The 25,092-nt window shown below is 43.2% G+C and overlaps 1 protein-coding gene across 11 annotated transcripts in view; it reads right to left on the bottom strand.

Annotated features, from left to right (window-relative positions):
• PLCB1 (phospholipase C beta 1) overlaps window positions 1-25,092 on the bottom strand; it is a 3,004,223-nt gene that overhangs the window by 170,352 nt on the left and 2,808,779 nt on the right. The window lies entirely within an intron of this gene.

Raw genomic sequence — 25,092 nt, 5'->3', positions numbered from 1 at the left:
ACATTGGAGCTCATTCTGCTCCTATGCGTAATTTGCCTGCGGCAACCTGGTACGTTTGCATTCAGGTGTAAACAAGTACCCGGCACCAACATTGTGTCATTTGCATGGCAGAGTGAAAATGTGCAGGGCAAAAGGCGGAATACACTTGTGCTCTGCAGTTTTAAACTCTGCCATGCAAAGTGTGTAAATGACCTACCATGCTCACTGGCTAGGCAGCGTTTACTTTTAGTTGTAATTAAATACTGCTCGACATGTGAGCACGCCAGACAGCATGTAATTGCAATTGTACATGCTGCCTGCCTTGCTCGATTGGCAGCTAGCATGTACATTGGATCCCTATGGGGTTTGCTTGCTTTATACTGGTGCAAAAAGTTGTTGGACACCCTAGGGATCTCCTGCATTTGTGCCAACATGAAAATTAATTCCAGCGCAATTGCTGGAGCATTTGTATGGCAGAGGGGAAGGAACTGGTGGAAACACAAGTTGTGTTCTGCCCCTCCTTTCCTCCATAGAGAAGATTGAAAATGTGGTTTGGTCTGAATGAAAGGCTTAGCCTTAGCCAAGTATTGTGTGCCTTTCATTCACGTTACAAGTCAATTCAAAATTAGCTCAATTTTGTGAATATTACCTGCACAGCAGAGGAAGATCTGGAAAGCAAATTCCTGCTAGGCAAGTGAAAAGACATTTAAGGCATATTTAAATGGGCAAATGGCTCAACAGGTACGCATATAAGAGTCTCAAAACACAGCTAGCGATTATACGGCCCAGGTTTAGTGCACAGTGGTTTAATGTTACGGCTCAATTTCTTTCAACACGAACATGCTCAGTAATAACCACACACCCCCTATTGTGAATTATGGGAAATCTATACATTTTGAAAAAAGGTGCTTCATTTTATGTTTTACATGAAGGCCACGATAAAAGGTTGTGTTCTGCTTCTAGGAAGTGCTTGGATGCATCACAGGAAAAAATCACTGCGTGGTCCTTGCTTTCTCGTCATAAATATTTGACAAGTCGGCAGAGTGGACACAAATGAGGCAGGGAAGCAGATTTCCATGTATTATCCCATCTACGTGTGTTGCATTATTCAGATCCCACTGATTAGCAGAAATAAACTATTAATATCTGGCGCAGTTGCTCTTTAAATCTCTCACGTTTAAAAACTCTCACAGATGTGCTGTATGTCAGAGATGTCCTCTAAATAAAATCCTGCCTGTTAATATTCAGGAGCATATATGAATACACATATATTTCAAGGAGAAAGGGACAGTCGTTTTTGGTCATGGCTATTTTGTAATACTACAAACCATGCCCATTTGTGTGTTTGTGCTCCAGGTCTGCATAATATAGCCTTATAGAGTTGGGTAAGGGTTATTATCCGAAGCGATAATGACCATTTCCAAGACGTATAAGGCTATTAGCAGATGGTGGTAGCAGCAATACATGTTTTAGATTTCTCGTGTTGAAGTAAAACATGGTGCTTTAAGAGTGAGTAAAGTAAACAAACTGAGTTAGTAAATTAAATGTAGTTTTATTTTGTAGTGTTTAACTAACATGGTTGTCTTGACTTCATGGGTTAAGCATTTTAATTTCAATTTGGTTGAACTAGAACAGGTGCAACATGAGCATGCATTAGGTGTCATGTAAAAGTAAATGGTTTCTCTATAAGAAAGTGAACGCCTTTCCCAAAGTTTTAGCTCTGTCTTTTGTGTGTTAAGTAGCATGTGGCATCAAAAAAAGGTCCTTCCTGAAAGGAAGTGTCGTGTTGAAGCAAAATCAGACAGACAGAATCTTCAGAGTGCAATCACTACAGAAGTTATTGACTGCACTGTAAACACAATGATTGGCTGAGAGGGGGTCAATAACGATTTTCATGTGCTCATGACACCTTTCTCCTGGTCTGATCATGCCCTCCTTTCCTCTCACCTGGACCTCTTTGGTATCCCAGCTAAGCCTCTACCCGCACTGCCAGCTTCCTTCTCCTTCACTCGACCGATGAAGCGGGTGTCAGCTGCTGCTTTTGCCGCCACCTTCTCTCCCACTCCTCCATTGACTCTCACTCTGATATAGCCCTCTCTAAACTCTACATTTCCAACACTTTTGACATCTTTGCCCCTGTCATGAAGATCCACTTGAAGCCTGATTCCAATTGCAACTCCTGCTATGACTCCAATCTGGCCTCTCTGAAATGCAAGTGCAGAGTAACTGAGCAGAAGTGGCAGGCTTCAAGCACATCCCCTGACAAACTGGCCTGCCGCCTGCTCCAAAGGCAATACAGACTTGCCATCTGCTCTAAGAAGAGGGTACATATCCAAGCCTGCATCTCCTCGGCCACTGACAACACAGCTGAACTTAAATCTGCAAGGAACTTTCCAACCCCATTGCAGTCTCCACCTCTCCTCTGCCTTTCCTGGCACTCTTCACTTTGCTGGCCTCTCATTTCACCTCTAAAACTCAGGACATCCTCTGCTCACTCACCTCTTCTCCTCTTCCCTCGCCCTCCCCTTCTTTCAGGCCTTCCTTGGCCTCCACCACCTGCCCCTCTATTCCTTTCTTTTTCTCCCATAACACCTGTTGAGGTTTCTAGACAAGTCCGCTCTATGAAAGTCTCTTCCAAACAAGTGCTCCCTTGCTCCTCCGGAACTATCAAAGACAACATTGTCTCTCTTGCTCCACCCTTGGCCGATTTCTGCAATCACTCCTTTGCCACTGGATCCTTTCCCTCACTCCTCAACCACTCCCTTGTGCACCCTCTCCTCAAAAAACCTTCTGCTGATCCTTCCTGTCCTGCAGATTACCACCCCATCTCCCAGCTTGTCCACCATACTGAATCTGTTGGGTGCCTCCACGACCACCAGTCTGGCTTTAGACCTGCCAGAGTCACAGAAACATCTCTCCTGAACACCTGTGAAGACTTTCTTACTAATCGAGATTCCAGCTTGCCTGCTGTTGTCATCCTTCTGGACCACTCCTCTGCCTTAGACACTGGCAATCTTGTCACCCTGATAAAGTGGATCTGTGACACCCTTCGCATCATGAATTTGGCTCTGGACTGGTTGACTTACTTCCTCTCTGATAGACCTTCCCAGGTTCAATTGGTCCCTTTCCTCGCCACCATCTCACTCTCCACTTGTGATGTACCTCAGGGCTCTATCCTCTCGCACTGGCTCTTCAATATCTACCTGGCCCCTCTGGCCCATCTGATCTCCGCCTTCTCACCTAATTCTAAGTGTTATACCGATGACACATATCTCTTACAAACTTCCCTCTTCTACCTCCTCTTCTTCCTCTCTCATTCTTGACTGCCTGTCTGCTGTGCAGACATGGTGCACCACTAACAATCCATGCCTTAATGCCAGTAAGACAGAGATCCTCCTCAATGGGACCCCTGCTCCCTCTTTACCTCCCACACTCTCCCCACCCTCCATAGGCCCACACCCCTCACCCTCATGTAAAGCAAAAAGCCTTGGCATCATCTTTGACTCCTCCCTCTCCTTCTCTCCTCACATCATGGACCTGGCCAAGAAGGCCCACTTTCACTTCCAACTCATCAGAGATATTCTCCCCTTCCTCACCTTCCCCCAGAAACTCAATGTCCCTAGAGTTCTGGTTCTCTCAAGGCTGTACTACTGCAACAGCCTCTTCCACAATCTGCCTAACTCATCCCTTCACCCCCTTCAACTAATTCAGAAAAGTAATGCAAGACTTATCCTTGGCCTCTAGCAAAGGTACCACATCTCTCCAGCCCTTAAATCTCACCAATGGCTACCGGTTGTTGAAAGGATGAAATCTAAGATCCTCTGCATCATCCACAAGGCTTTCTGGTGCCTGGGGCCATGCTATATCCATTTCTCTCTTCCTAAATACCCCCTTGCTAGAGCCCTTCGCTCTTCCAAATCTAACTCTCTGCAAATCAGAATTTTTTCTAAGCAGAGAGCGGGGGTAAATATCTTTCCTCTGTGGGTGCCGCCCTCTGGAAAGGCCATCCTGCCCCTCTCAGACTTGAGCCAGATCTCCTCAAATTCCGGAAAGCTCCTCATGACCTTCCTTTTCTCTTCTTCCTTTTCCCTCCCCTTCCCTGCTAAAGTCCCCCTGCCTGAGAGTGGAAGCCTGGTTCCTTCAGGGTCATAGGGGGTGCCAGGCCCTCCACTGCTCAGTTTACCTCTGCACTCTCCCCCTGTGGCCCTCCTCTCTTACCATCATCTTGCCCTTGCCCTCTCAGGCTCCCCTGCCTACACTTGGCTGTTTGGCTTGCACCCCTTGGATCCATTCCAGCCCTTAACATTTAGTTAATTGTGAACACCCTTAACCCTGTTCCTCACCTGGCCCTGCCCACCTGGCCACCCGGCACCCTCCTCATGGGTCCTCCCACCCAGTTCCTGCACTTCCCCATCTCCCCTCTCCCATGCACTTCTCGTTACTGCACTTGCACAATCTGAATGTCATAAGCCCAACTAGGATTGCTACTTTTCTCCTACCTGTTCCCCCTTCCTGCCTTGCTGTGCCTTGAAACACTTGTGTATAGGCGCATTACAAATCAACAATAAATAAATAAATACATAATTCCAGATAGTTCCAATTCTCTGGGAACACCATATTCCAGTTCCTGGGTATGTTTTTAACTTCAAATTTCTGTAATCCATTGTATTTAATTGAAATAACCTAAAAGCTCCAGCATCCAATTAATGGAGAAATCAAATTCCAGGAATGGAGCATGGAGCCCTGGATAACATTCAGTTATCTGTTAATAGAAGTCAGGTTGTCTGCTAGTTGTTCAGGCACTCATAGAACCATTTGGAGCAATCCAGTTCAGTGATAAAATGAAGTAAGTGGTGTGTTACACAGAGAACAGGGCATCTGTCCATACTTGGAAATTAGCACCCGGAACACCAGCCATTCCCTCTTTACTAATACAACAATCGCTATATGACTGTTAATGAGATGCAAATAAATATGGGGTAAACAAAGAGTATGGGTGTTACATCAAAAAAGGTGAAATTCCTTGCTTTTCAGACCTCCTTGGGGAAGGTTGAATACGTGATATCATATCCATATTTGGGTCTTGATATGAGTACCAGTAGGGCCTATGCCTATATAGTGTCTATGTAGACAGTTAAGGCTAAGCATATGGCCTACCTAATTTGTAACTTAAAGACTGCCGGATTTTCTATGGTGGGAATTCTCACTCTCTATAAGCAATGTGTTTGCCCTACGGTCCTCTGTAGGCTAGAGGCCCAGGCCATGAGAAATCTCCAATGGCTGGGAGCATTAGTGGGAGCTTTTCGGAAATCCATTCTGAGATTGTGCAAGTCTACCCCTATGAAATATCTTTGATTGGTGTTAGGGCTAGTGTCAACAGTGAGTTGCTCATTCGAAGAGGTGTTTTTCATATTAAAATGCTAGCACTTCCCAAATGCCATCTACTTACAATTGTGGGGCCTAATATGTCTGCCCAATTTACTGGGAAATGCCAGTTTGACACATTGGTATGTAAAACGTATGAGGCTATTAACGGGTACCCCAACATTTATATGCCTGAGGCACATTTGGCTATGATTAGAAGCCACAGTGAGGTGTCTAGGATGGTACACAAATATCTGAAGCCTCAGAAATACCTTACACAATGCCCAAACGTATCGGTACAGAGTTTCCAATTAAGGCTGAGAATTAATCAACTGCCTACACTGGTAGAACTGGGTGCATCTTTGTGTATACCATTGGAGGATAGAATATGTAGTCTATATAAGAATCAGGGATTCGGGAGATGGCTAAATACCTGTTAACGGACTTCCCTATGATGTATACAGAATAGAAGACTGTAATAAGCCAAATGGTGTTATGCTATGAGTCAATTATGGAGGAAGCCTTTCAGACTTATTGTTTGAACACAGAAAAAGTTTGTATATTGCATTGTACCATTTGTAGTGTATAGTCTGGGAGTGACTACCTACTGATAAAACACATCTAGAGACATGAGAACAACATATTGTATTAGGATGAAGGATGCCCACCCTTACTTTACTTTGCTCTATCAAATGTATATTTTAGAGGCATTTCTAACGTGCATTTTCTCTATTTATTATTGTAAGATAAATGGTTATATGTTAAATGGTAAGTGATACATTTGCATTTGCAACTGGTGATGATGTCCTGAAAACGTCCAATAGTCTAATTGGAATGCTGTTTGAGATCATTAATTAATTAAGACACTGTTGATGCACACCATTGTAGTACCTGTGATTTGTCATTGATTGTATCATGAAATGTTTTTTTTTTAAATCTCATTTAGTATGAATTAATTGTATAGAGTTGTCCAAAATCAGCCCTAGTGGAAGATTTTGAGAGGCCAACCTATTATGGTGAACAGGGTAGATATTGTGAGTTTAGCCAAACCCAATCAAAGTAAGGTAGCGGAGTGGCAAGGCTTAGTCTCAGGAAGGGTGTAAAAGTGGTCTAGGGCTTCATTGAGTCGACACTAATGTGTCTAGTTAGACAAATAAGTATACAACTATTCAATATTTCATTGGACCTTACAATACGCATTAAGCAAGTAAAACCTTAAGTCAAATATTGTCACACCAACACTTAGAAAACCGATATCCATTCACTGTTAGCAGAAATAGACTAGCATTTGATTAAATGGCCAATGAAACAAAGGTAGGTTCTCAGATGTATTTGAAATAGAAATATCACGGCAGGATAATCATAGATCAGCTTCCGTAGCTCATATAAGGTCCAACCCTAATATGGTAACCCAAAACATAACCAGTTCCAAAGTAGATACTTCAGAGGTAGGTTTATGAAGAGATTGGCAATGGCAGTGGTTCGGATTAATAAGAGTAAAACAGTTAGATACATTTCAAGAAAGTAAATTCAAATAATCCCTGTCCTTAGAATAATTCTAGGAATGGGCCATTGATCAGTCCTCCACCAACCAGAGTCAGGAAAGAGTGATTTAGAAACAGGTCCTTATGCCCATGTAGCCCTACAGCGAACACGGTTCATAGGGTGGCAGAAACCGGTATGTAAACCCTGCCCCGCCCCCGACTCCAATTCCTCCAAAGAACACTGCTGGTGTTCTTGAATCCATTGGGGACATAATATTCTATGCCTGTTCCCTGTGGGATGTTTTTACCCATGCATCCAAGCCCTACGACAAAACTGTGCATTACTGGCATTGAAAACATCATGATGGCCAGAACTCCCCAGAAAGTGCACAGGGAAACATGAAGAATAGGCTGCCACCCATTTTTGCCTATGTTTGTGAGCACAGGAGGGCACTGCCTAAAACCACCACTGGGCTATGCACACAGTAGCCTGAAACCATTGGGAATGGCAATGCTGATTGCCAAAAACAACCCAGAGCTGTTGGGAATTCATTTTCTTGATGTCAAAAATTTGCTAAAATCATGGCTCACAAGACCACTCTAAAGATTCAACCTTCTTGTGGGGTGTTCCACATCACCACTCTACTGTAAGGATTCCCATCAAAACAATGTTAAGCAAGGATCATATACTATCAAGTAAAATCCCCTTTTTGAAATGGAATTAATTCAAGACAACTCCTAAAAAAATAGGTGCCGTACCGGCATTGGACACTAACCGGCGCTAGCGGTCTAAACTCTGACAGGAGAGCTGTCTTGCAGAACTGTGCATTGATCAGCAGGAGTCTTATTTAATTAAAAGTTCAAAGGCGTGCTTTTCCTGGGAAGCCTAACACCCCAGAGACCCACACCAGGAGGCAGGATATCACATGGCCCTATTGATTGAGCGGGAGGAGTTTTCCCCTTCAGCCTGGAGGAGAGAGACAATAGACCCTTTCAATTGAATGGGGTATGCTGATTTCGCTTGTGGGCTGTAAACAGTGCCCTGCCAGCAAAGAAGGCCATGTGACCATCTAATCTAACTCCCCAAGCTTCTGGGGGCGGACCCAGACACTTTTGTGAATTGAATTGAAGGCAAATATATGTTTTATAAAAATACTGATAACTAATTGTAACCAGATGACAGAAATGTACAACTTTGAGATTCTTAAAATGACAAGTTTACTCACGGTTCAAGGCTCAGCTGGTCGCTCTGTGATGTTCTGAGGCAAAACCCTGCTAATTATTAATACTACAGACACTGTGTTTATGCTAGAGACACAGTAAATTACTGGAATATGTGTAGAGAGATGGTGTACATCTGTGTAATTTTTGATAAAAATCAAATATTGGAAAACCAACCAAAAAGCGTGAATGTTGTCATTTCTTAATCCGAGCTTTTAGAAACATCAGAGTTGGAACAGAGACTACCTTATGTGATATATGATGTGTGTATGCAATTTCAACAGATTGTGTATCTGGGAAATATGTATTTGGATCAGAAATAGATTGGTGTGCAAATTGACAAGGGGAGTGTTCTTTCTGTAAGCAATAAAGAGGACACCTGATGACTCACTCTGACACACAACTCAGTTCACCAATCAAGGGGGAGAGGAAAACTTGGCCAATGATAAGTTGTGAGGGGCAGGCTTAGTTATGCCCACGCACACACCCATTGTCAAAACACATAAAAAGGACCACTGAAATCCAGATAGGGAAATTCATTTTCCAACCTTCAACTGAATTCCTGCGTAGCACACTGACGGAGAACTCCAAAATCCAGAACTCCAGAGATCCAGACAACTCCAGAACAAAAACTCCAAAGAGCTGAACTCTTCAGCAGGCCTCAAAATCTTTTGCAAACTATTCAACCGCCGGGCTGTGCGGTTTGCTGCTTGCTAAGAGTCCTGTGTATCCAGAACAGACGAGTATCCAGAAAGCAGTGCGGTATCCAGAATCCACTTGATCCAGACCAGCAGAACCAGAGTCCCAGACCAGACCGCTGTGAACAGAACCTGTGCCTGATTGACCCGGCGAGCAGAGAGAACCGCAGCTAAACTTGTTGACCAGATCCGTGACAAGGCCATTCCTTTCAAATTTATAGTGTGAGTACCAAGCTAGAACTGTGCAGAACCCATCTCTTAGCTTAAAATAATCTGATTCAAAACATTTGAACCCGTTTAGAACTGCATCATAAGAAATCGTGTGTTCCTCCTGTTGATTCAAACCTTTCAAAGCGCATCTGTCATTCTGAAACTGTAATTTCATTTCTGAAAGACTACCTTTACAAAATCGTCTGTATCTTGTTGATTCAAACCTTTCAAAGCGCATCTGTCATTCTGAAACTGTAATTTCATTTCTGAAAGACTACCTTTACAAAATCGTCTGTATCTTTGGAACCATGCATCCTAGGAACACAATTTCCCAGCTTTCCAACAAGCTCTAATCCAACTTGCTACTCCTTATAGCGCCTCCGTAATTGCGCTCGACACACTCGAAAAAAGTGCCGCGATTTGACATTTTGCTTCATTTCAACCACGTGTAGAAAGATCTGTCCTTTGCTTCCATTACTGAAATCCATTTTCAACCTGATAATCCCTCATTAATCATTGTTAGTGTGGACCTGAACTGATTTAAAGTATCTCTCACTCACCCTGAACCTCTAGAGGGAATCAAAATCTATTTTAGCATATTTCACTCCCTTGCAAATCACCTGAAAGTCTTTCGCCTGTGTTTCAAAATCATCCCTGGTGCTATAAGCTTGCCTAGGGGGGAACTGAATTTGTATTGTACTGTGATTGTATTCCTGAAGACTGTGTGTGTTACTTCCATCTCCTTACATTGCATAGGGGGGGAGTGAATTGTCAGAGAAAAAGTGATCATATTATCTTTTGCTGAAATCATATCAAGTTTATTTCTGTACTGCCTTTTATTCATCTTTTCATCTCCTTGAAACCATAAAGCATTCTCAGCTACCTTATCCTCTATACTACTCCTAAGTAATTAAACCAGTGTGCTAGTATAACATCATCCATTTTTGATCACTGTCATATGTCTAAGTGTGATATCAAATATTAATTTATTATAAAAGTGTGATATATATCTATTGTTTAATTTTTCATATAAACCTTTTTAATTTGCAAAACAAACCTACTTCTTGGCTCAGTGGGGTCAGGGGGATTCTAAGAGAGGGGCGTTATACAAGGGTTCATCATCCAGATTATAACCTGTCATAAAAATATATAAATAAGGGCTTCCCTTGAGCAATCCCAGACAAGGCACTGACTTAGTGGGAATGCTTGATTGGAGTCATTAACATCCCATTGAGGAAGGCCAGGGTTCACAGGTGCAAAGGTAACTTTCGGGTGCAGGAATTAGTTTTTGTCGGTCATGGTTCTTAGAAGTCAGTTGCACACAGATTCCTGAAGAACACACAAACAAGGAAGGATTATGACTTCTGCAGGGAAGACCACATCAGGGCACCTCCAGGTAGCGAAGAAGGAGTGTTGCAATGGGAGTCTCCATGGTCAGGCAGCAACAAACGATCTTCAATGGATGAACACATGAGCTGGCCCAGCACAGCTTCCGTTCATACAAGAAGACTGAAAATGAAGGTGCATACATTTTGTTACACAGGTTGAAGATCCTTCATGTTCCAAGGATGCACTAAAAAAGCAACGGCTGCGGTGAGGTAGCCCAGGAAAGAGCTGTTCAGCCCACTGTTTGGTCCAGGAATGCTCCAGAAGGCTCAGAAGGCACAGCTCCTTGAGCATGGTGTTAATCCTTGAGGTTCTTCCCACCAGTTCAGGGGTCGAAGCACCAATGAGGGTCTTTTTGAGCTGTGCATTGCAGATGAGAGGAAGAAAGCACTCTGCGCAGTCTCTATTTGGTGAAGATGAAGACGGTTAGAAGTGGTCTTGTGGGAATGCAGTTGTTAATAAATTCTGCAGGTTCTGTATTCCACAGGCTGGTCATGATTGAAAACTGTTTGCAGACACATACAGTATAAACGATATTGAGAGCTGAGAGTGGCCTCAGCTCCAAATCACAGGAATGCAGCGATTCAGGCATTTGGCCTACACCCAGTAGCTGGTACCACAACATTCTAAACACATTCAAAGATGTCTACCTGACTTCTCCGCATGTGAGGATTCATCTTGCTGTCTTCAGACACCATTTGGTCATCTAGCCATATTAGGCATAACAGATTCTGGCAACGTCGCCACTCTCACAAAGGCAGAAGCCATGACCATGCATGGCAACATCAGTTTCCCACTGACTCTTGCAGGACAAATACCAATTTGTTCAATTCCTTCTTGAATCTACACAGGGATTCCCCAAGGCTCAACCATTGGGCAGAACGCGTGCAATCTTTCTAGAAAAATACCCAAAAATGGCTTACATCAACAACTGAAGCACACAAAGCAACATGTGCAAGGAATGCCACACATATATCAGGGTAGGTTTTGTGAAAGATAACTCTGCTGGGTTTAAGACCTTGGATGGCATATTCAGAGATGCACCAATGATAATGCCTTTTATGAGGAGCCAGTGGAGAAATGTCATTTTAGCAGGTAGCAAAGGTTCTCACACCAGAGAATGGGTTTGCCTGCATATTTTCCAGTAGTACACATTGGACATTAGATCTGCAAAGTATTTTTCAATGAGTCTGCACCATTGTTAAACATGTCTGAAGTTCAGGTCCACCCCACTGCATGCATCAATTTATGGAATACAAGTGTACTTTTGTGGACACCTTACACATTGCAGTAATGCTTTGCACGGTGATGCATGGATATTAATTTCTGCATAGTATTTGTACAATTTGGCAAATGGTGTTCGGTTTTGCTGCAGCACAATAACATGTACACTGCATTGAGATGGGAAAGTGGTTGCAATTGTGCATTTCTTTGCACATCTCTGCAGTGTGGGATGTATCAACCCACTCATCCAAGCCCTCCAACATCACTGTGCATTGCTGGCAGCAGAAACATCATAATGGCCATTGGAAAGCATACTCCTCGCTAGAAATCACCAGAAATTGCGCAGTGAAAACCTGAAAAATAGGCCACCATCTACTTTTGCCTATGTTAGTGAGCACAGGAGATCACTGCCAAAAACCACTATTGTGCTACCCACAAAGTAGCCTGAGACCACTTGGAAATAGCAATGCTGATTGAAAAAGAAACACAGAGCTGTTTGAAAATCCGTTTCTTGATTGTCAAAAATTGCTAAAATCATGGCTCACAAATCACCTAAAAGATCCAACCTCTTTGTTGGGTGTTTCACATCATTACTGCAAGAATCCACATAAATACAATATCAGCAAGAATCATATGTTATCAGAGCAAAATCCCCTTTTAAAGAAACTGATGGAAAGACAGCTGTCAAAAATGGGTGTAGTACTGTTACTTGCCTCTGTCAGGTGCTGGCGATTTATAATTCTGACAGGAGAGCTGTGTTTTAGAAGTTAAATAGGCCAAAAGAAGAGAATTCCATAAAAACGCCATATAGAGTGCCACACAGTGATTTCATGTTGAAAAAGACTTGATTTAAAGATATGTTGCTTATTTTAAGTTTATAAATGTTATTTTTTTCACAAGGAAATATGTTACCTAACTATGTTATGTTATATCAGAAAGTAACCTGATGCAGTTAAAACTCCAAAAGGCTTGCTTCCCCTGAGAAGCCATCACACCTTGTCATTCCCACCAGAAGGAGGATGTCGCATTGGCATGCTAATCAAAAAGGGAGGAGATTTTCTCTGCAGCCCGGAGATAGGAACAATGGATACCTTGGACTGAATAGGGAATGCTAATTTGGGGTGTAACTGACCACAAACTGCTGGCAGGAAACAAGACATGTGACCCTCAGTAAGCCCAGCTCTGGGGGCGGACCAGACTGAGATGTGGATTTAACATTGGAGTAAATGTATGTTTTATAAAAATGCTTATAACAAAGTTTACTGAGCTGACAGAAATGTGAAACGTTGAGATTGTGAAAATGAAAAATGCACTCACAGTTCAAGACTAAGCTGGACTCTGTGCGATGTTCTGTGACTAAACCCCGGAATTATTCATATTGTAGATACTGTGTTTATGCTAGAAACATAAAAACGTACAATACTATGCTCAGAGAGGATAGGCATGGATGTATCAAATTTGGTGCAGAATGAATGTTGAGAAACCCTCCAAAAGCACGGAAATGTTGTCATTTCTGAACCCAAGCTCGTAGAAACATGGGACTTGAACAGAAATGTACCTTAAGCAATCTGTCATGTAATTATGTATTCTCAACAACTTGTGTATCTGGGAAATATGTTTTTGGGGAAAATAGATGTTCTATTTAAAAGCAAAAGGAAGGGATTTCTTTTGGACCATAAACACAGCATCACTCTGACTCATTCTGACACACTGATCCTGTTTCCAATCAGGGGATAGGAAATCCTCTAACCTATCAGATCCTTAGAGGGCTGGGCATTGTAGAATCAGCCTCCCACCCACTTTGGAAATACATAAATAGGGACTGTGAGGACAGATAGGACACACACACCTTTTTCCACTACTCAACTGATTTCTTGGCGCAGCACCCTGCAGGAAGACTCCAGATGTAGAACCAAACTCTACAACCAAACTCTAGAACCCTGAAGCAGAGGCCTAACCCAAACTGAACTCTTTGCAGCAGGCCTTCAGAATATTTTTCAACCTTATTCTAACCCCTAAACTTCCAAGGGTCATCTCAAAACCCAACAGCCTGACTGAGCTGTTTTGCTGTTCTAGCCAAGAACCCTGTGCTAGAACCCAGATCCAGAAACAGAGAGCAGAGCTGTAGCCAGAACCCGTCAGATCCAGTTCAAGAGGCCACCCAGACCGCAGTGCAGTGCTGAGAGCAGAACCCAGAGTGCCTGAGACCTGGCTGGTGGCGAGAGTGAAGCCAAACCCTTAACCAGATTTTTGACGAGGCCCATTCCCTTCCAAAACCTAGGAGTGAGTATTTAGTCTAGAACTGTCCATAGTCATCTCTTAGTTTAAAATAATATTATTCCATCCTGAATTCTTCTCATTATATTGTTTGTGATAACTGTAGCAATAATCATTTTTGCGCTGATATTTTTCTGAAGAGGGGCAAGTGTGTTGACGGACAGAGATCAGAGCGGAGGTGCCCTGTCCTGGTGGCTGCCCATTGAGTGTCTTGCTTCTTCATCGCTCCTTAGTCTAAACCTATCCTTGTTGCTAAATCTTTAAAGCACGATCTGTCATTTTGAAATCTTGACTTTATTTTTGAAAAATCTACCTTCACAAAAACCTCTAACTTTTGAACTGCACGTCCTAGAACCGAAATGTAACCTTTGGAGGTAGTTTTTCCGTAATCGCGTTTCACGCACGCAGAAAAGTTGCTGAAAATTGCAATTTAGCTCCATTTCACCATAATTCAAAATAGCTGTTTCTTGTTTCCAACAGCTGAAACTAGTTTTCAGTCTGATAATCATTCATGAATCATTGCTAGAGTTGACTGAACCAATCCAAAGTAATTCTCACTAGTGCTGAATATACTTTAAGGAATTAAAATCATGTTGGCATATTTTCCCATTCATTGCAAACACATTAAAAAGTATTTTTGACCTATTTTAAAATCATACCTGTTTTCTATACGCTTGCTGGGGGAACTGGGATTGAACTGCATTATTGAGTGTATTCCTGAAACCTGCGTGCCCTCATTTCCAACTCTTCATCCTGCATAGTGGGGGTAGTGAGTAGTCACAGGGGAAAGAGTGATCATATTGTCTTTTGATTGAAACCATATCAAGTTTATTTCTGTGTTGCATTCTCTCATCTTGCATTTCCTTGAACTCATACCAAGTATTCTCTGCTACTTTATCCTTTATAGTCCTACTACTAAGTGATAAAAGAGATTGTTGATATTGTGATATTACCCATTACTGATTACTGTTCATATTCATAAGTGTGCTATTCAGATATTATTTTATTCATAAAAGTGTGATATATATATTGTTCAATTCTTCAAATAAAACTTTTAATTTGCAAAACAAACCTACTTCTTGGCTCAGTGAGGTTGGGGAGATTCAAAGAGAGGAGCATTATATAAAGGTTCATCATCCAGATTTAAAGAACTTTGACATAAAAATATATAAATAAGGGCTTCCATTGGGCATCCCATACTAAGCATTGATTTAGTTGGAGTGCTGGATTGAAGTCACTTACAGCAGTTAGGAGTCTCAGGTTGTTGCACAATGTGGAAACACCACGAGGAGTCAATTAATGCTTGTAGTGACAGGACCAGTACATGGAGAATCCTTGCACACACTCATTGACTCCATCCTTCTCCATGGGATAAGGACACGGGCTAGCATTACAATGGAACAGCACAACTGCTGGTTGAGGTTTTGTGCAGGCCAGGCCAGTGCCTGGGGGCATTCTATTCCCTTCAGATGAGTATCTAAGTGGGGCTGAGCTGTATGACAAAATAATATGCATTTTAGTTTTCCTAAAATATGTCTGTCTTTACCAATAATACATTCTGCTAAAATGGCGCCAACTCTGCTATGAAATAATGGCATTAACTACACATATTGCGTTTTGGTACACATGCATAATGTAAGCACTAATCACAAATAGATTTGTATGGAAATATTTAGCTAAAAGGCCAAAGTGTAGCTATCATAGTCTCATAGTTTCCACTGCCGATGTGGAATATTTAAATGTCATAAAGGAAATTGACATGCTGTTAACTACAGAACAAGTGGTAGATATCCATGTTGCATAAATAGTGAGGTCTTGTGACAGGGCCTACGGGTTCAATGACATACTACCAATGTCTGTGCACTAAAAGAAGCACAATAACATGAGGGTACAGCATAAAAGCTCTGATACCCTACATATCAGTTTGTCGTTTCCTTTATCAGCTCGTTTTCTGTCCAATTTCTCAAGTGCACATAGGCACTTTACATATGTTTGCTGCATAAATAAGTCTGTGAATAGGTGCAAACACAACATTGTACAGCCGTTGCGCTGGGGCAAACATTTCCCTTCTGCCAATGTGTATTTGCAGTGCATTTGCGTATTGGTGCAGTTTCTTTAATATGGACCATGCTATCTTACACTGAACACTGTACCTTAGTTTCTGTTTGACTAGTAGTCATGTGCAATAGTAATATCACTCCAGCAACAATACTTTGAATGACTTTTTGACGCACGCTGTGCACTACCACATAACATATGTATTACACATGAAAATATTGTGTACAGTCCATTCTTCTCAGTGTGGTTTAATACTACAATTGGGGGAAAGTGGACACAATCTACTGGGAGATTAAAGACATGTATAGTTCAGTCATGGCTGTCAGAAGGGTTATGGTGACAGACCAAGATAAGAAGGAACAACGCATGCAAATAATTGTGGCTAGTGGTGGGAATTAACAATACTGATCATCACAACATATATGCATGGATGAGATTGCTAGACCTATGGGATTGACCCTAATACAGGACAGCATTTGATTCATATGAGGAAATATTGGGATAAAGACGATAAAGCTTTCAAATTCTATCCTTGACTGTGGTCTGACGCAGACAACGGGCAATGCAAGTGTTCAACAGCAAGTTATTTTCAGTATGCCTCTAGCAGGTCTTTTGCCCAAGTGCCAGGAAAGTATAGCTAAATAATAGATGCCAGCACATGAGTACATGATTTACATCTGTCATCTGCAGACATGGATTGGGGAGAGGGTGTGTTGCAAATGTCAGAATTTCTGGATTTGTGTGACTGTTAACAGACATACAGTGCTAAACTATCTTTCATTGGGTCAGTAGCTTTTATCCATTGCTTCAGTTATTACCTTAAATGCAGACACATTCCAAACACATCCATAGAAAGAACAATGATTAAAATGTGAACTCCATTCCAGAACCTCAGAAGCTGCCTTACCAAGTTGATTGTCTTTTCATATCGCTTCAACCTCTTTCACATTCCCTCTCTGAGAGGTAGGGACTTCATCTTCCATTTTGTTATCAGAATTGGAAATGTTAAGGCAAAAGAAGTGTACCTTTACCTATAAATTGATTTTGTTTGTTTTTGTCATGGACGTCTTTTACTTAACATTTTAAGTATGAGAGCATTTTAACTTGCTTCCAAAAACACGTGAGTCTCTAAATGCTAAGGTGGAGTGTATGACCTCCTCTTCCAAAACTCTTCCTCGGAGGCACAGCTTATATCTCTGCTGCTGTTGGACACATGAATTCCCTGACTGCAAGCAACGTGTCCTATTGGTCAGATTTGCTGCACAAAGGCCTATCCTTCACATGTTTAAGTCCTGTGTTCAAGTCCTGAGGAGAACACTGTGGGAGTTATGAGTTAAATTCATAAGCATCCAGGCAATTAGGGCATTGAAGCACAGTTGCCTACATTCACTGATATAATCCAGACTGTGAGGAATTCGACCATCTCATGGTGGGTTTTGGCTTGCTGGGCTTTTTTGAAATTGTAATTGAAATGGTAGATCAACCTACGGAAGTTGTGTGGGGCCTATCCACACACATTGTCATATGTTCACAGCATGACATACACATAGAAATGTGTACTCTGGGTGGACACATCCGACAGGCACTGTCACCCCTGTCAATTTAGTTGGAATATGACAGCCAAGAGTACATCACAGCATCTCAAAAGGGGAAGGCCAAACCTTCAACCTGCCATGGCCAACCTAATTAACTATCAAAGGCTGCATGGATCCATCCTGTACATGTGTTTACCCCCAGTAGATGGTGGAAGCAATTAACATAATTAACATACCAATAGAGTATACTTTGAAGAGGGTCACATGGGGCCTGGCTGCAGAGGTTAACAAAGGGGACAGGAAACCCCAACAACCTTTGCTATGCACTGTGTCATCTAGAAGCCAGCTCCCACCTCTCAGCATTAAGGTCAGTGACCTGTCATGTCTGTGACTATGTGTTTACAGTAGGCAACCCCCGCAAGGGGACTCCATTCAGAAGGTACAAGTATGTGGATTGGTGGAGACAGAAAGGCTGTTCCTGCCACAGCTTCAAGGGAGATCTGCAGCTTTAATCAGGAACCACAGAGAGCTCAATTACCTAGAGAGACCCTTTGGTCCATGACAGGAAGATGGGTGGGTCTTAGTATTACATGTTTTCACCCCTTTAGCCTTTCTGTTGCAAAGCATGCTGGGCATGACCTCATGCATACAGGAGATGGTTGGTGGGGACCCAGGATTTTTTCATTGAGGTAGGCTTAGCCTAGACCAATCACTCTGGCCCATTTGGCTTTAAAAGAGGGTTCAGCCCCTCTTTTGGGCAGATCATCTGACAACTTCGCAAAGAGTAAAAAGAAGAACTCATTTGGACCCAGGATGGAGGTACGGTCTGCATTACAGCTTCCACCAGTGAAGGAAGGAAAGGATTTCCAAAGAGGGAAGCAAGATCCCTCCCCTAAACATCTCACAGGGAACAGAGGGAGATACTGAATCCAGAGGACCCTCCAGCATCTCCAGGACCAGTACCCAGCCAGCACACCGCATGCCCTGCTAGGTTCTGCAAGCAAACTTCCTAGGTAGGAAGTGCCAGAGAGTCTCTGAACCAAAGACAGGACAAGCTTGGTGCCTGCAACACTCTCCTCAGCTTTGGGTTGTCCACCTTAAAGGATGACACAGGTCCAGTGAAGAAGTTTGGAGTAGTGCATCGACAAGCATCTACCGACATACGCCTTAAAGGATATTTTTGAGGCAGTTGAGCCCCTCAAGCTGCAACCGCTGTGTTGCAACTAACCAACGATCCACAACCTTGCAGAGATAAGCTTACCCTTCTATCAATGTTACCAACATTGGACTAGAAGGTTTATAATTTGCTTGTGTGTCCAATCTGTTCGGATATCTTCTGCTGAACTAGAGATGTGGGTCTGATTGATGGTTTAGAAACAGATATTCATCCCTGGACCACTGGTGCCCCGGAAGTTGATTCGTCACACAGGCATTCTCAGAAGTATCGATTAAGCACGCCCATTATCTTTCTCAGTGGGTAGCATTGTGCAGCACCTAAGCACAATGTATATATTTATTTATTCATGTATTTTTAAATGTGTTTCAAAGTGTGGGTGTCAGGTGGGAAGAGAAGGGAGAGAGAAGTTGGAGGAGGACAGGAGGGTTCAAAGCTAAGCCTTCAGGCTACTTTCTCGACCCAGACAGGGCCAGGACAGGAAGAGGGGACATGTTACTCAGAGAGGGAAGTGGCGGGTCCGAGGTTGTATGGTAGTGGTAAACAGGCTGTTATTTCTGTATACCAGATCACTCATGTTTTACACCGGCTTTTGTGTAGCGGTAATTGCTGTTAATCAAAAGTAGTGTGATAGAGGCGTGAGGTGCCTGATAGGAAATCGAGATGATGACGGGATGTACTGCACAGAATATGTCCTTGTAGCAAGGTGGAGGGACTACGCCGAGTAAAACGGTTGCCATAGTCGGGTGCATGTGCAATCAACTTGCCCCCTCAAGGACTCTACGCGAAGCCAGTTAAAATATATATATATATATATACTCCCCACAAAACCAAACATTGACAATGAAGGCAAGCTCCAGACTTCTTTTAAAGAAAAATACAAAAAATACCAGTTTGAAGAGTGCTGCAGTCCCCAGTAAAACACGCATTTATGGCAGATTAAAGCATGCCCCAGTAAAGCACCCCGGCCATCCATTAACACGCTCTTTCGCAGCATGTCCAAAGTGAAGCACACATTGCCAACTTCCAGAATCCCCCAAGTCAAGCACACATTTCCAATCGCCAGTAAAGCATGGAAAGCTGGAGGCCTACACCCGCAATTAAGGAAACGGAATGATTGTTCAGAAGGCCCACAGTGAAGTTCACAGAATAGTTATCCACCTGCAGAAACGCATTTACTGACACTTCACAAAACACCGGTGCCTCAAGAAAGTACGCATTGCCAACTTTACTGACTAAAGGCGACCATAAATAAAACATTTCAAGTTTGTAGAATGTCCAGCGCACAGTAACGCTCATTACGTGTTTGCAAAATTGTAAATACCACTTGTCAATAATAATTTGTGTACAATTCCCCAGAGGTATTAAAAAAACACATATTGCCAAGGTGCTGTGTGCCCACGACACTATCTAGCAGACGTTTTCAGTTTGAAAACATCAAAGTCCACAGCAAAGAACATGTTTTCATTGTTGAGAAATGCCAAGCCCCCCCGTTAATAACGTATTGCTATTTTGTAGTGCAGAATGTTTTGCTTTCTAACAGAAGATCTCCATTTCCTTGATGGAGAATGCACTACAGTGATCCTGCGTAATTTCCTCTATTCAACCATGGGTGAACACAACAACAAATGGGGGAGACATTACTGGGCACAGACCATCCCCATTGTGGGTCAGTACTTGTGAGAGCCAAAGAAGGAGCTCTGCAATTTCTTGAGTTTGTGCACGACACTGCGGCACAGCAGAGGGGCTGACATTATGCCAGTCTGCATTGTACCCCCCCAATAAGCAGGCCCTTATCCTGCCCATCAGGAGCAGCACCTCAGAAGAAGAGCCAACTCGGGCAAATGTCCGGGGGTTTCTGTCATGTAGTGCATCTTCAGGGAATTCAGCACTCCTGCCAGCATGCAGACCCCAAAAATGCTGGAACCACACCAGGTTCAGCAGAGATGTATGTCCATGAAAACCACACCCACTTCAATGTGATTGGCCATGCACAATCTGTCTCTTGCTAATCACACTGAAGTGGGTGGAGTTCTCACTTGCTTCTCTACATCTTCAGAAACCCAAAGATTTCAGGGATAGACTGCCAAATGGATGAATATCTGACGTCTTCAGCACTAACCCAAGTGTTTGGGGAGATGGTAATTAAACAATGCAGTGTCATCGTTTAGGTTAACTCCCCTATGATTATACTTATATTCTTCAAAATAAATGGCTCTATGGTTTATCAGAATCAAAAACCTTACTCGGCTAGGGTCAGAACTGGGTCCACACTATCCCCGAAGTTTCTGCTTGAACGTGGTACGAGGCAGGGTTGCCCATTGTCCCCGCTACTTTTCGCCCTCACCATAGAGCCCCTCGCGTGTATCATGGAACTTAGACACATACATTGTGGTTTATGCATGACAGGTCCCACACACATTATTTTGTTGTACGCTGACGACTCGCTACTATACATTGGAAACCCTGCTACGAATCTTGCCCCAATTCTGGAAGATGTCTGCAAATTCGCTAACTATTCAGGTTATCGCATTAATGAGGCCAATTCGGAACTGTTCCCTCTGAATGAGGCCACCACCCCCCTCCAAACCTGGAGGGTCTCAGATGGGTTCAAGATAAATTGAAATATTTGGGCATTGTGATGCTACGACAACACCACACCTTGTTACTTGGGAACCACAAAAAATATATGCACACACTCAAAGACAAATTGAGCCTATGGGCTAGTGTCCCGATCTCGCTTTACGCTAGACTGTCACTCCTAAAGATGATTGTAGTTCCCAAACTACTGTATTTCTTTGGCAATATCCCAGTCTGGCCTGGGGCGTATCGTTTTTTATAAGCTAAGGTCGATGGCAGTAGGTTTCACACGGGGTGCCGATACGCCACGGATGAAATGTTAGGCCATGACCAAACCATATGGTCAGGGTGGGCTCCAATCTCCTGATTTGAAGTTATATTATGAAGTGGTGCAGGCCCACTTCGCCAGGCATTGGTATTCTACACAGTCTGCACGACAGTTAGTGCCTGGTCCAGGATATTTAAGAGACTGCATGTCATGGAGCCATTCGCAGGTATTATCCCGCTTTGGTGTTGTCCTGGGCTGCCCCCAACATATGACAGGGCTATCCAGAACGGGTGGGATCCGAATGGCACTCTGATGCTACACAACCTCTTCCCAGAACGTATGTTACTAACACTGTCAGATTTTTCAGAGAAACTGGGTACTGGACCCACTAAAACACTACAATATACAGAATAAGAGCAGCGATAAGGGCACAATGGTCGTCGTTTCCTTGCGATCCCGAGGCGTGCGAAATACTAGAAATGGTGGCAACAGTCGTAAACCCCAGAGGTTTGGTTGCCAAATTAAACAAGAAATGTCAAGATACACATCCACATTCCCTGAAAGCCAGGGAGAGATGGGAGGAGGATCTAGGTACCCCCATTAGACGAGGCACAGTGGACAAGGTGGTGCTGCCTCACCAAGGAGGTATCCCTGAATGCTAGGCACAGACTCATTCAATTTAAGGTACTCAATAGACTACTTTACACCCCAGCGAACATTGGCAAGTTTGCACCTCTAACTAATGGCCGCTGTATTAAACGTAATGCAGATACTGCTGATGCACACCACATGTACTGGGTATGACCAATTCTGGCCAGAGGTTACCAATGTACTACATGAATGTACGGGTGTCCCACCGTCTTTGGCACTGCCCAAATACCTGGCAAGATTTCGACCAAGACGAGAAGACGTTTCAACATAGGCTGCTTACTGGCCAAATAGTGTATATTGCTCAAGTGGAAGTCCACAACTACTCCTGACATAAAAATGTGGGTTCACGAAATGACGTACGCTAATGAGTGTGAAGAAGCCTATGTATCACTAGTGACACCGAGCAGCAGGCAAAAAGACATTTGGCAACCTTTCCGTGAGAACAGAGGACTGTTTAGTCACTGCTGATTCAAAGTAATTGTATTTACTGGTGTGTGTATATGTTGATTACAAATGCGGGCACTGAAGCTCCATGTTGATGCATAAACTATAACCCAATTGTAGACTGTATTTAGGATGTATGTTTTTCACGGAGTTGAAAATAAAGTTTAAAAAAATAAATAAATAATCAAAAACCTTACTGTGTGTACGTGGCCGTGGGTCCTGCAAACAATGGTTATACTGAGAACACCATATTCTTCATGGATTTCTAGCAGTGTTACTTTACTATTTGTTGTCACTATTATTGACATGTATCCTTCTTTTATGTTGAGAAACATACCTCAGCCTAATGTCACATTCCCCTATTGCACAACAGATGTGTGCTAAGGTTGTTCTAAAAACGTCCCAGATCCTCACACTGACGTCAGAATGACCAGATTCATTGCCTATACAGAACATATCAAATATCAGAGGCGTTTTGCATCTGTACTTGCAAGCGCAATCATACTGGCACCTAGACACATGGTCCCTAATGATATAAACATTAATACGTTTGGAAATCCTGCAACATGCAGTGAAACGTGTCGAAATGCTCTTTTTACTTATGAAGAACAGATTAGCAAACTCAAGAAAGCAACATATGTAAATAATTGGACCCATAAAATACACGATTGAATGGTATACAAAATGTACTTCATTTAATTTGAACTAAACAAGGAGTATGCACTAAAACAACCAGATATACAGAACGTAGTATGTATAACCCTTTCGAGGTGTCCTATCTCATTTCCATGATACATGCAAGTCACATGTAAAAATATGCTTATTATGTTGAAATACTGTTTCTTTCTCATCGTGCATGCTCGGGTACAACAATGACTAAACGTAGGGACAATAGCACAGGTTCCTTTCAAGTGGAACTGTTCTCCTAATAGCAATGAGGGGTCTCAAGCTGTCTCTTTTCAGGTATAGGTTTTGCAACAGGTCATGGCTATGAAGCTCACACCACTTTACATTCTTGTACTTGAAGTCTAGTAGCTCTAATGTGAACGTGACACTGCACATACTTTAAATTAATTCAAAATGACAGGACGTGCAACACATCAAATGTGGGCTCTGTATAACAATGTCAAATAAGTGTTAATTATCAAGTATATGGGGCCACAGAAAGATGACACCTCTTTGGCCCCAAGAGAATGGGGTGGTGGAGCAGTTCATAGGCTCCATCAAAAGACAATGCAGGGAAGCGAGACTGTGGCAATGCCACTGAACCACACAATGTGCTCCATGCTTCAGGAGTAGTGGAATGCCTCCCTCAACTCAAAAGGCAAAGGTCTATCTGAACCCAGCTAAGGTTGTAGCTCAGAATACGACTGCCACATCAGTCACTCAAGTTACTGCAAGACCATAAAGACACACAGGCCTGTGCACATCAGCGAAGAGGGGTAAAAGAAGCAGCCCTAGAGGAGCACAACCATGTGCCGGGGAAATAATGTCAATTATGCAAATCAGAAAACCCATTTGACACAACACCACTGAGAATCAAAGAAATTAAAGGGCACAATGGTCATAGCAGACATGCCAGAATGCACCATCACCAGATATTCATCATGTTTGAAGGAACATCTCACCCTGAAACCTGACGTCACCATGGAGCTGAATAATCCCACTCAGAGGAAGGAATGTCTTGCATGACAACTATACTGGACATGGACATGCATGCCCTGTGAAGGTAGGGGCACCTGGTGAGATATCCTGAGGGACTCATCCTGCACCTCCTCAGACGTATTCTTCCCTTCCTCTCCTTCCCCCAGAAGCTCACTGTCTCCTGAGCCCTGGTTCTCTCGAAGCTGGGCTACTGTAACAGCCTCTATCTTAATCTGCCTGCCTCTACCCTTTGCCCTCTGCAACTCATCCAGAACAGAACTGCGAGACTTGTCCTTGGCCTCAAGCCCAGGGACCGTATCTCTCCAGGACTGAAATCTCTACACTGGCTCCCAGTGACTGCAAGGATTAAGTTCAAAACCCTCTGCATTGTCCACAAGGCCTTCTGGGGCCTGGCGCCTAAATACCTTCAACTCTCTCTTCCTAAATATCTTCCTTCCCGAGCCCTGCGCTCATCCGTCTCCAACTCCCTCAGGGTCAGCCGCTTCTCGAAGCAACGAGCTGAGGGTGGATCTCTTTCCGCGGCAGGGGCCTCCCTCTGGAACAGCCTTCCTGCCTCCCTGAAACTTGAGGAGAACCATCTCCGGTTCCGGAAGCACCTCAAAACCTTCCTCTTTGCTTCTGCTTTCTCTCTCCCTCTCCCCTGCTAAATTCTTCACTGAAACTGCACTGAATTCTGCAACTGGACCACACTCACCGACCTCGGTCCTCGGCCCAGCCACTCTCCACTTGCACTGCCTCCCTGGCAACCCCTGCACTGCGGGACTGTCTCTGTATCCCTACAGCCCCCCCTTCCCAGCAGTTCTCTGCACTTACCTTGCACTTACCTTGCACTCGCCACCATCTGGCCCTATTTATTTATTTTTATTCTACTTAC

Source organism: Ambystoma mexicanum, chromosome 4q (assembly GCF_040938575.1).
Source record: "Ambystoma mexicanum isolate Mex_15411 chromosome 4q, UKY_AmexF1_1, whole genome shotgun sequence".
NCBI classification, from domain to species: Eukaryota; Metazoa; Chordata; class Amphibia; order Caudata; family Ambystomatidae; genus Ambystoma; species Ambystoma mexicanum.
The sequence above is the reverse complement of the archived record's forward strand: the minus strand, read 5'-3'. Positions and strand labels throughout refer to the sequence as shown.